The following is a 14,226-nucleotide window of genomic DNA, read 5'->3' as shown; positions in this document are numbered from 1 at the left end:
GTAGAGAGCGATTGGTGGTATTGGCATCGAACTTTCGGGTTATTATCATTATTATTTTTAAAACTATTGACTATAATCCTGTTTAAGTTTTGATGAAGAAAAAAAATAATGTGTTTTTCTCTCTACGAATAATTTTGAACAAAGAACATCTATTTGTTGACAAATTATCATGTTGTTTCTTAAGGTGCAAAATGAACATTTGTTTCAATTTTTCTACTCCATTCCAATGGGGCAAATAGGGTTATTTCCGAAGTCTGTTTTTTTTTCTTTGTTTTTTTAATGAAATTATATTTTATTTTAACAATTGATTTAAAAAACTGGTAACTGGTAGATAAATTATAAATTAAGCTTTCAATAAATAAATATCATATTAAGAGTGAGGAGAGGAGTGCGAGAGAGTGAAAGGGGAAACGGGGTGATTAAAACCGTCCTTAGAACGGGACTTTCCACTTGTTAATAAAATATGTTTTTATTTTTTTCATCTATTTCTTGCCTGAGCGCAGGGATGTACTCCACTCGGTAGCATCAATGCTAATTTTTCTATAACATTTGATTCAATTACGATTCTCCATTCTACGTAGTTTTAGTATCGGGGCCCTACTATTTCCACATTTTAGAATGCATTGTGGATTGGAGCCCCAAGTTTTCCGGCCATATATGAACCCCTTAAATTGCGGAAAGTCTCATCATTCGCCGACTGATGAAACTCCTCTTCAGTGAGGACGTAAATTCCCGTTCCCATCAGAGCATGGTGGCCCTCAAGATCTCAAATGCAGTGGAGGTCGTGACCACATACTCCAAAGTCTCCGGATTATCACCAAGTGTTTAGGGTTCAACATCCGGTTCAGGACTTGAAAACCTTCATGCTCTTGGAGGAATAGTGAAACGCATTTGTCCGGGATAACTTATTTTCTTTTAGCCGAGACTGTACTTACGATAAATTCAAATAATCCTAGTAGGGCCGAATTCATAACTCTTTTTTTTTACCAACTACCTCGACGCCAAAAGCAGGGTATAGTATTCAAGGTTGCCTCATAACCTGCTCATTTGTTGGTATGTAACGATTCTCTGAACAAACTGCTAAAACAATTAATAAACTATTCAATGAAATTCCGTGAATGTTCTAAAGAATCTCAAGTTACATAGTAGTATCCCGGGAGTGTTTTAAAACAATTTAAGTACAAAAAAGTGACATTTTTATATATATTTTATAATCTCCTTAATTGCTATTTTACTGTGAGGCGTGCAACTCAAGTTGCAAAACAACTGTACCGCATATTCATAGGGGTTGTATACTCAATTTCAAATCAAAGGTAACGCCAAAAAGGAAGATTTACGTTGAGGTTAGAAGGAATTTCCACCATTGTAATCAAAACTGAAGCATAAGACAGCTTATTGGTTCGAACTTTTTTCCTACTCCACCTCTACGCCCCTGGAAGGCACACAGGGTTCGCCTTTTTGGTTTCATTTTTTTGCCGGTTTATCTCCTCCATTATACTCCTTCCTCCAAGTGCATAATAGAAACGGTTTAGGTCAACACCTAAGCAAGCGATCGAATTATTTGTATAATGTGCTTTCAGCAGTGGCCGAATGGGAAGTTTGTTAACTTTATCATGCTTAAATTAGTTGGTGTGTTGACAAGTAACTGAGATTGGCTTTTTGTTATGAATCCCCCATAAAAAAAAAGAAAAAATGAGAGTGATATAATACATACATAATTTGTTTAGTAAACAACTTTAAGTTTTTTTTTTTTTGTTTTTTTTCGGCCAAGACGACTCCCCATTGGAGTCCTATACTGCCTCACCATGGATAGGTAGGGGTCAAAGTTTTTCATTCTGTGGGACCGCCACTCAATGAAAAAAGTCAAAGCCCCAAGGCCGGATTCGAACCGGCATCGCCAATAGACATCAAAAACTGGTAAGACTGTGTCTTAACCACTGAGCTATGGGCAGTCCAACTTTAAGTTAATGCATAAACTAATCCACACATTGGATTAATCTAATTAAGTGTTTCATGATAAAAAAAAATCTATGATCATTAAAATAGGAAAATTCTTCCCGTTTAAGGAATCTACTGTATTTTGGTTTCGCCCAAAGCTGTTTGCATTAAAAATAGTTATTGAAATTGGTACTGCTCATGTTTGGGTAAGAAATAATTATACAATACTAACGTAAGACCAAAAAGTTTTCGTTTTAAAATTTTCAATTTTTTCTCATTTCTCATTTATTTTAATATAATATACACTTTTCACCATTGAATTAAGATCGATTGGTCAAATTTATTTGTCAATATTTTGTTTCATAATATTTCTTCATTTTTATGATTTTCAAACTAAAATATACGTAAAAAGAGTAAAATATTTACTATTTTACAATAAAGTGAGTTTCAATCACTCCAAGTTATTTTAAAGAAAGATGAATACAACCTGGTCCTTTTAGGTTTTGATGTGAATAATTGTGAGTTAGCAGAAGGTAAAATTTTTAATTCAGCAATATGTACGCTCTTAAAGGATAAATTATTAAAATATAATCGAATATTTTTTTTTAGTAAAGAGAGTATATCACAAAATATTGAATTTTAATTTGTTCATTGAAATATAAGCAAGGTTTGATTAATTTAAGAGGTACATTTTTTTTAACAATTAATTATGGGGGTATAGTCTCATACAAAAGACACCAGTAACTATATTATTATTATTATTGGCGCGACAGATCATGGAGGTCCAGGCCTCGCGCGATGTATTAAGCACAAATACATCGCGCGTATCTTGACGTGTTTTTTTTCATAGGGTGGGTTTGTCACTCCCACCCCTGTTATTTGTGACCCATTAGCTCACGGGCCTCACAAATGCCTGGGGGAGGCTGTGAGTGAGTTTTGTATAATTTTATGCTTGAAAAAATCCGTACTATATACGATGTTATAAATAAAAAAATTAAGATAAAATAAATAGATTAAAATATTAATTCTTAATACAGGATAAAGTAAATTTAATAACAAAAACAATGACCTTTATGGATTTAACAACATGAATAATTGACTTATGATGGAAAACAAAGGGAATTTAAGAAACAGATAAAGATAAAAAAAAAATAAATTAATCATCAACTTGTGCTTCATTCTTCGGATTGTGGTTGGGTTTTCCAAGTTATAATATATATTTTAACACTCTGTTTGAACATTTATTTTTTTTACAATGTTTTATTTTTTGATTTTAGTATCTTTCCCACATTAGCCCATTAATTAATTTTTTTGATAGTGAAGTTATTGCTAATGAGATGATATGATGTGTTCTTAATGCTTTAATTAGGCTCTGGAAAGTACGATTCCCTTGGAAAATGTTTAATTAACCTATCAATTAGATTGCTTATCAAGCGCTATGCAAAAAAAAAAAACTACTATTTTGTATGAAAAATGTGTGAAAATATTTCAATCTCTCTGGTTCACTTTTGGTTTTTGTTTTGTTGTTATACAATTTCTTTAGTCATTTGAAATAAATAAGTTGTCCTCAATTTTAAAGGAGAAAGAAAACCAAAACTCATCTCAATTTCTAGACAATCACATTCCATTAAGTGGAACTCCCTGTCCCAGACATTGATGAACATAAATAGAATGTGATAATAGTAATGAAATATGCGTTGAATTTAGTATAATCTTTCTGAAGAATACACGAGCAATCCAGAATAAAGAAGTTGTATAATACATAAAATAATAATAATAATAATATTAATAAAGTGAACCCTTAGGACCAGTGGAGGATCATGGATCCAGTACTTTGTAAGGAAAGCACTATTTTTAGACCAACGGTTGTGCCAGGCGATTAAGTCAAAATCACAACCGCCAGATTTTTCCACAACTAAGGATACTCAATTTAAGATGCTGGAGGAACTTCAAGAGAGCTTCAGAACCCACAGGGTTCACTCACGGCTACAGTATAACAGAAAATAATCATCTGCCACAGCAGGATTCGAACTCGGGTCGTTGCAGTTAGTATGATGGTGCCTTACTATTGTGCTACCGCGCTCCCTAATTCCTAAAATATCAAAACATTTTATTATATCTTATCAATGATATGATACTATTATATTTTATTGTACAATTACTATATTATCGCTGCATTATTGTATTCATATTATTAATTGCATGTTACCTAATATATTATTATTATTTTATAGCTTACAGTACTTATTATACGTATTACGTGTATTTTATTACACAATTCTTACGCTGTTCTGAGTTGAAATCAGTTGATACAAATGTTTATTTGAATAAAACTACTGGTTAATGATTATTGTCAAATTTCATTGTTATTAGGTTACACCTTCTAACGGCCAAATCAAAGTTAAGTTTATCAGTAGTTTAGTGTTGTAGACATGTTACAACAGGAGAAAAACGAAACCTATGAAGCCTGATTTGGATTATCTTTGGTTGATTTTTTCAGTGCTTTTATGGAAAAATTGGTTTTTAGGTCTTTTCAGAGATTAAATCTGACTATAATCCAACAGTCATTTTCACGATTGAAGGCTCACTATTCGCAGAGTAATGTCTCAGTTCTCCAACAGTTGGCTCATCTTTATCTACAATGAACAAACTATTCCCTTGACATCCCTTCCATCAGTAAACCATTACATTGCTGGAACAACAGGAAGTTACTTATGCGGTTTTCTAGGTATTTCTTCATAATGGTATACTGATTCCTTCCCTAGAATCATTAATTTATTTTTCGTTTATTTGTGTAGTACTCCCTGTCGTTACCATGAATAAAATGCCTATTGTCTAACATAAGACGTGTCGATAAGAGGGTATGTAATCTAAATTAAGCAACAGTTGAAGAGCTCTGCCGGCGTGATACTCGGGTTTGCAAATCAGTAATGCTATGAATGTGTAAATTTCGGCATTTACTGGAGAGACTTATGAGAACATTCGAATCCTAATGGTGTTTTTTTTCACGTTTAACGATAACGAATCGCCAAGATTTTCTGGTTGAACTTACAAGTGTTACGTATTTATTCCTTTGATAATTAGAATCAACAATACATAAAAACGATTATCAATATTAATAAAATTTTAAGATTGTAATAATGGTAAAATTACTGATATTTATTAATTAATGAAAGAATGACTAAAAAAGCTTTTCATTTTCGAGATTTAGTTATTTTGTTGACGACATTTAAGAAACCTGTGTTATTAATATTGTAAGGAAAATATTTTAGTTATCTCTCCCAATATTACGAGAGTTAGGTAAGTATTTCCTTTAGATGTTGGTCTGAAGAACATTAAGCCAATTTTTTATGGAACTTAAAAGAATCAAAATTCCAAAAAGCTGAAAATATCTCTTCTGTAGAAAAATAGTATATTTATTCACAATTAATTCCAAGTAAATATTATCCTACTTATTTTGCTACATCTTATGATTCGTTTAAAAGGCACTTAATATTGTGGGTTCGAATCCAACTGTGGCTGATGGTAATTTATTCTGCTACTTTTGTCGTGAGCCGACCCAGTGGGTTCGGGAGTATTCTATGGTTCACCCAGCCTTATTAACTGGGTACCCTTAAGTAAGGAAAGATGTTTTGGTCGAGTGTGATTCTGCCTACCTCCCCTCTTTGCACAACCATTGATCTAGTGACAGTACTTACAAAGTAGTATAGATTTTAATTTTTTTTTTTTAAATAAATATATTTTATTCAATAATAGTGTATTTAATAATAAAAATAAACATAAGGTTTTATTAATTAAAATTGGTGAACAAATTTTGCCTTTAAAATTACTAATGATTTTTAGAATTATAGGGAGCAGTTAATGTATTGAATATATATATTTTTTATTTATGATGATGAGTACTTCCTTATAAAATAGTAAACCCCTGTTAGTAGAAGATAATACTTTTGTAGAACTAGGGTATGAAAGGGGTAATTTTTTCAAGATCACACTCAACCACCAGATTTTTCCCCAAAAAAATTTAAATGTACACGCATTTTACATTCGTAAGTATATACGAATTTATGAAGTGAAAATATATAATTTTTATATATTTTCTTCTACATTAAAAAAGCTATAATTTAAAATCAATACTAAATGTCTATCTAATACAAGGAATAAAATTATTATTCGAAAATTACATTCTTGTCGGAGTTGTAGGTATGCAGAAATGGAATAAATTTATATAACGGTATTTCCCACTTCAGGAATTCATAGAATAAAAAAAATACTTTTACGTCTAAAGGAGAATGAACTGAGATGTGAAAATACAAAATAATACAACTATGAAACAGAATCCATTTTAAAAATAAAAACAAAATGGTTTTATTTATTTATTTTTTTTTTTTTGTATAAAAGTAATGTAACACAAACAATGTGAATTTTTCTAAAAATAGTGGAATGCTGTCATATTTTTTAATATATTCTAAAATCTATATAAAATTATTTTTGTTGTAATTGAAAGTGATGAGTTCAACTATCCAATTTCTTTTGCAATTTCTTTAGCCAGTAACAGTTCGCATATCGTTAGCATAGTACCATAAAAAATATATATGACGTATTTTAATTACCTTCCTACAATGAATTAAATATAAAAATTCAAATTTGAATATAAATTAAAAACTGACTACATAAATCACTGTTATAAAATACGCATAATAAGTTGAAGTCATGGACCGAAAGTAAAGATTTAATAGTAAAAAGTGAGGAAACAGAAAGAGAAATTTAGAAAAGAATTTGGTGAAAGAAGTTTCAAGATATAAGATGGCACTGTTTTGGTTTTTAAATAGCTAATCTATTTACAAATATTTTTCTTGAGTACATTTTTATCATTAGAATTATTTATTAAATGTCGAAACTATGATTTAAGAGTGTATTGCCGTACATTAAATAACTTGCGTATGAATTATTATTCCATAATTCAGTCATTAGTAATTAATTACATTATGTGATGTACAATAACTTTCGCAATGATCTCGAATTAATAAAAAATATGTAACTATTATATTAGAGTCTATGGAAATGACTATTATTCATGGACAATACATAAATTTATGTTTAAATATTAGATATATATAATATGTATTGTGACGGCCGTACGTGTAGGAGCTTAGATCCCAGACCTTCCGGTCTGGAACGTTGTGTGTTTGATTCCCTCCTGGGGCAGTTAAGATTTATTTCTCGGCTGTTCTAAGAAATGACTCTTGATACTTTAACCTTGTTTAGTACACAGGAGCCACCATAGGTCGACAAAAAGGACCACATGCCAATCTAGTTCCACCACTAGATACCAATACCAGTATATAATGTATACAATATTTGTATAATAAACATGTAATATTTTATAATATTATATGATTCGAGATATTTTTAAAACGACTTTATACATTTTTTATCCGACGCGTCCTCAAGGCATAAATCCGAAATAGACTTTTTATTTTTTTAGGACAAAAATAGTTAACAACTACATATTTGCCGACATTTCACCCCACTTTGTAGAGCTTCATTGGGGCTGTTTTTGCTGTAGTCAGAACTAGTAATTAACTATTTTAGTTTTCTTGTGACCGCATACCTGACCATCTTCTTCATAATTTTTTTGTTCATTTTTGAATAATTACTTACAAATGAAGGAAAAAAACTTTGAAGAGAAAAATGGTGCCAGAATTTCATTTCTTGTTAGAATCCGTGATCATAATGCGTTTGTCAACTATGGCTTCTTCATCATGCTTGCCATTATTGTTTCATTGAATGAATGGAAATAATTCCTTGAGAATAATTCAATAATAGTGATCCGTATAGGAAATAAGATTTTAAAATGATTTTGTTTTTTAGGACTTTTCGATTTTCCACATCATTTACAGGCAAATATCAAAAATGGTTTTCTGTTTTTTTGTTATTTAAAGTTCAGGACGCGTGTGATAGTGCTCAATATGTTTTCGTCTTAAACTCTGATTTAGTATTAGAATCCTTAAAAAAAATTAAAAGAAATTCCAGAGTTAAGTGAGCTAAAGAAGAACTGGAGGTTAACAATTATCTTATGAAACTTAATAATGATCATCTAACAATTAACAATACTCAGAGATAGACCAAATGTAACTTTTATGATACAGTTGATCAAACCAAAAATACATATAGAAATGAGTATTGAAATTCCTAATTCGAAAAGTGTAAGGATGCATCCACAACCTTTTTATTCAAATAGTTAATCCATAATATTTTAATCATTCAAAGACTTCGTTATAGTATTTCTAAGATTTAATTAGCACTAAATATTTTCATAGATGTGACATTTTATTACAAATGCTGTTACAATTAAACTGTAGAGCTTTCTAGACATTGCTGCAATTTACGAGTAAATAAACTTCGTTACAGAGAAATTGAAAGTGTCATAAAGACGCCCTTCCGCAAAACCAGTTACTTCGCAATTATGCTGGGAATAACAGTAATTTGAATCTATTATAACATTTTCCAATAAACCTTTCTACTATGTTGTGAAAGATCGATACATATCTTACGACTACTTTACGAATATTGAATTTCTACTTGCCATGCTCTCTGGTAAGATGTTACAATATACACTAGATTTCTGCTTGAGTGTTTCATAAACAGGGAGGATGATGAAAGAAAGGTCAGTTTATGTGTAATTAAAATAAACAATTAAATTTTGTTATCAATCAGTATATGAGCATTGAGTACAAAATTATACCTATTAAGATTAGTTGACATTGCTCCACATTGACATAATAGTCTCTAATTCCTTACTCATCAACCACAATGGAAAAAAAAGTATAATTGTAATCAAGTTCCGTTTCTTCCAAGTCAATTATCGGATTAAAGTAAACAAAATTCTAATTCTTCAATTTGAAACGAATTCGTAATTTTCATTATTTCAAAACATTCATTAACAAAGTATTACATATATTAAATATTAATATATATTCAGTTGATATAAATTATTTTTGAAGATTTGACCAATTCGGTAATGGGGCACATTTATCTTAATAAAAATCACATTGTCGCCTATCCTTACAACTCCGTAAATATCACATAATTGTCTTAAAAAAGGATGAGTGAGCAGAGATGTCTCTATAATGATTTTTTTTTACTTGTAGGCGATTTTTCATAGATTAAGCTACAGTATTTAACTAGTTTACTTTTCATAATAGCTTTTGACTTGAAAAAAAAAACATAAATAACGCATTGTCATTATTTTTTATTCTAAAACGGTGGATTTTGAATATTTTTGGTCATATTGTATATTTTTATTTTCATTTTTCTACTAATCTGATAGTTTGAAAAAAAAATGATAGTAGTGATATAGCAAATGACAGGAGTTTTCTATCAAAAGTTAATATATAACATTGTGAAATTTATTATTTAAAAATTATAAAAGGAATGATTCATACAGCTAAACTTTTATTGAAAATCTTGATTTGTAACACATATTTGACAGAGGAAAACTTAAAGTTTGAAATAAACTGAATTTTTTTTGGGTAGAATTTTAATTTGTCAAATTTTTTTTTAAATGTGGTTGGATCAACTTTTGATATAAAACTTCTAAATTATGATAAGCAATAATAAATGGAGAAAATATTATTATTCATAAGTAACTAACAAATATATTGCTTACTATTAATTTTCTGTTTAATTATTAATTTTTTTTTATTCTTCAATTTAGTTTAAACACTTCTATATTTAAATTTAAAAAAAAAATTGTAATGTGTTTAATTTGAATTAACAAAAGTCAATATATTTAATTCTTTTTGCCTAAAAAAGTTTTTAATATTTATATTATATTATTTAGATAAGTAATTGATAACTATACATCTTCTATTCACAAAATAAAGTTTGTTTACATTTTTTCCTGATTCCTTAGAAACTTCTTGAAAAATTATATGATTGGGGTTAAGAAAAATTATTATTTTACTCTTATTAATATACAAACACTATATCAAGAGTAATTATGTGTTGAGGCTGTTTCATTACATACTTTAACACACGTTACAGTATTTCTGTGATTATTCAATCTTTTAAAAATCTCTTCTCTGATGATGACACTTACCTGGTGATGTGTCCAAAAGAGAATGATCTCTGTAAATGTCAAATCAAGACGAGCAAGATTTTTTTTTCCTGTTAGAAAATTTTTAACCGTGATGCTCTTTTCGGTGTCAATGACAATGAAAAGAAACTAAACGAACATAGATAAATAATATAATATGAGGTACATACTTGTATAACTGCATGACTCCATAACATACACGACGGCTTTTTACACTACACTGAAGTGAAAGTCGACTGGCTGGAGCTCGGTGGAGAGGGGTCCGTGGAGGAGGGATACCCGTCCCGTTATGAAGAACTTCCGCAGCGAACCGTTCCATCGGGTAGTCCCGGGTACCGTTCGTCCCGGCTCATCAGCTGTTTGGGTTACGCGGCGCCGGAAGTGCTTTTGGGTTCACCGAGTGTGGTATTAAGGCATCAGTAATGTGGAGGAACACAGATATCGAATGGCAAGGGTACAAGAAGATAATGATACAACTTTGAAATATTCCTTAATCTGTTGATGTAGAGAAGATGAGTCGCGATCTTCTGTAAAACTTTAAATTCTTAGAAGCAAATCTGTTTATACAGAGTATTTTCATAATCAATAGTTTAATAATTAGTTTTTACTTATTGATATAAGTGTAAATTTGTAATTAAAATTGTCTTTGAGGATGGCCGATTTGGACGAAACATTGAACTTTTGAGATATTAAGAGTGTTTTGAATCTTTTTTTTTTTTTAATTTATTTATTTATTGATATTTACAACTGTATAAAAAATACAACAAGTAAATTTGATCATAATGACATAATGATATGATACAGGATGTAGAGAAACTACCCAGTAGTAGAACTCTAAAAACAGTTTACATTATAAGGTCACGAGGCCATCTTCTTTTCAGGCGTCTCGGAGGATTGCCAGGAATGGAAGAGGAAGCAAGGTTAGAAACTAGTGGGTTTGGGTGGTTAGGGAGTTTATTATGGAAGGAATAATATCGGGTTCGTGCTAGATCGGTTACATATGTTTTGAATCTTAAATTGGATACAATTTATTTTATCTAAACAATAATAACGAGACCAAATAAAATAAAATATTATATATTTAAAAAAATAGTTATTTTGAAATTTATATGTATGGATATATATTAATATTAAATAATACACCTAGTACAGTTAAGTCTTACAGTAACGGAAAAAAATATCGTAGGATTTTGTGACAAAAATTATAGAAAAAAAAATATTTTCTCAAATTAATTTTTAAAAAATAAATCATTACAGCTACAACTCATAATGGGTCTGGAGTGCAATACTTTCTTAGGAAATACTGTTATTAGACAAACGGTTGTGCAAGGATTTGGTTAGAATCACGCTACACCATTACCCAATTAAGGATACTTTATGAAGCTGGGTGGACCCAGGAGAGCTCTCGAACCCACAGGACTGACTCTTCGGATATACTGAAACAGATTATGATTAACTGCCATAGCTGGATTCTAACCCGGGTCCTTAGAGTTAGTACTCCATTGCCTTACTAAACAAATCATTTTTTTTTATCAGCTTAAAGCTTTACACTTACACTACTACCTCAGGAGATGGCAAAATATTACTATGCTTTAAAATAATAAAATAGTTTTTGCTTAGCACGATGGAATATTAAATTAAATCAGAAGTCCATTAATGAAAATAATATATAATATAATTAGATTACTAATTTAATATATTGATTGTAGTTTATATTATTATTAACACAAACTTCAATGATCCACTTTTATCCTCAACTTTTTTGAAAACCTCCAACGTTTCGGCCCTTAGGCCATTTTCAAGGAGACCTACAAAAATTGTTTTCATATTATCATTATATTACCTCCTCACACAATACTAATGTTTTCGAACATACCTTAATACATTGATGTCATAATTCATTAAATTATCTTTTTTGAAGGCTGATTGCCCATGTCTAATATCTTTAAAAACAAAAATTAAATATTAAATTAATATCATAAAAATTCCAATCAATCTTTTAAATATGATTATTTAGTCACAAACCACATAATTTCAATACAAAACTATAATAACAATTTAATGAATTATGACATCAATGTTATAAGGTTAATAATAATATAAACAACAATCAATATAATAAATTCGTAATCTAATTTTATTATATATTTCATTTATTATTTTCATTGATGGACTCCTGATTTAATTGAATATTTCATCGTACTAAGCAAAATCTTTTTCATTATTCTAAAGTATAGTAATATTTTACCACCTCCTGAGGTAGTAGTGTAAGTGTAAGGTGCTGAGTTGATAAAAAAACATGAAAAAAAAACATTTAGTAAGATAATCATGATATTTAAGATATAATTAACTAATGAATTAAGTCACTCACTTTAGAATATTAAACCGTTTATGAATTCCAGCACTTTTTCTTCACGAATTTCAATTTTTAATTTTACTTTAATTTTTAAAAATAAAACAATATTATAATTAAATATAAATTATAATTTATTTATTAAATACGTCAACCGCATCCACCGCCAAGCCCCAACACTCTCCAGCACATCAACAATCCAACGTTTCGGCCAATGCGGCCATCCTCAAGGACAAACATTTAACAGCTTATTATATATTCATATGTAACAATTTTAACAACAACATTATTATTAATAATATACCATACCATAAAAATAAATACACACCTCACATCCAAATTAAAAATGTTTTTCTGGTCATTAATTACATATCAAATCACCCTATGAATTATATTTAAGGTATAGTATATTACTAATAAAATTTTTGTTAACATTTTTACCAATGAACACATAAACATAATAAACTGTTAAATGTTTGGATTGTCCTTGAGGATGGCCGTTTGATTTATTTAATAAATAAATACCAGTCTCTAGAAATTGAATAAATTATATATAAATTTATACTTTATGTTTGATAAAAATAATATGTATATATAAAATATCCACATTATTCATTGTCTTCATAATATTTTTGCTTAAGATTTGAAATATAAGATTTAATTATGACAAGCACTATTAATAATTAATACTATTTTGTTTGTAAAAGTGATTAATAAATTAAAATTAATAAGAAAATTTAATATGAATTTTCTGATATAGGAATATAAAACCATTTATGAATTTTAATTTTATAATATTTTATGCATAATAATAATATTTATTTATTACTGGAAAGTGTATATTCCACATTATTCATTATTTTCATAATATTTTCGCTCATGAACTGATCTTATATTTCACTATGATAAGCTCTAATACTAATTAATACTATTTCGTTATTCGAAAAAATGATTAAAATATTTGAATAAATCAGAAAATTTAGAGATATCTTCTATTTATGAATTAATTTTCTCACTTTAGAATATTAAACCATTTATGAATCCTATCACTTTTCTTTAAGAATTGTGACTTCATTGAATTTAAACTTCTGTATAACTCATTCCTTTCATGAGCGGTCTCAGGACTTGATCGTATATTTTATAAAGAAAAAGCTATAATACTATATCGCCATATGATAAGGAAGCTATTGATATGCTGTTCAAGATAGTTAGTTAAAAATATCATTCGTCTAATTTAATATGTCTTCTATTAATGAATTAATTCGCCTAATTGAGTATATCATACTGTACATGAACTTCACCACTTTTCTTTTAAGAAGAGATTCGAGGTGTAGTTATTATGATGCTTTATTACCTAAATAAAATCGTGATATACAATTTAAAAATTTTTACTGAGAATTGCAGTTTTACTAAAATTTATTCTGAGTCCAATCCATTGCCTGACCGTACTTTCGTAAAGTAGTTCCTTGGCAACTTTTATATTTTTTAGTTTTTTTAACTGCACGATGTCTATAAAAGAGTTTTAGAAACTAGCTTCGTCACAGTCTGAACAAATATAAAACAATAGTTCAGCGAGTAAAGTATTCGTAATATTTAATTAGTTTTCAGCAAGGGAAAATGAATTCTTAAGCTGTTAAAGATTGTTAATATAGAGAGAAAATTGTAAACATTTGTCATGTGTATAGTAGTTCTAATACGGAATTATTGTTTATACGATGCTAACGTTATTATATCTAGTCACTTACGAGCTACGAAATAACTAATAATAAGTCTGCAATATTTTAGAGACTTCTCGTTTAACTTTTTGAGGTGTATATGTCATCTCAATTTTTTTTTT

General features: G+C 29.1%; 1 long non-coding RNA gene across 1 annotated transcript in view; it reads right to left on the bottom strand.

The window, feature by feature from the left end:
* Nucleotides 1-10,311, bottom strand: part of LOC106683216 (uncharacterized) — a 196,566-nt gene extending 186,255 nt beyond the window's left edge. The window contains exon 1 of the long non-coding RNA XR_010844735.1: nt 10,207-10,311. This is a non-coding gene — a long non-coding RNA (uncharacterized lncRNA). The remainder of the gene's footprint in view (nt 1-10,206) is intronic.
* Between the last annotated feature and the right edge of the window lie 3,915 nt (nt 10,312-14,226).

This window comes from Halyomorpha halys, unplaced genomic scaffold (genome assembly GCF_000696795.3).
Source record: "Halyomorpha halys isolate HHAL.00 unplaced genomic scaffold, Hhal_1.1 Scaffold26.1, whole genome shotgun sequence".
In the NCBI taxonomy this organism is placed as follows: Eukaryota; Metazoa; Arthropoda; class Insecta; order Hemiptera; family Pentatomidae; genus Halyomorpha; species Halyomorpha halys.
The sequence above is the reverse complement of the archived record's forward strand: the minus strand, read 5'-3'. Positions and strand labels throughout refer to the sequence as shown.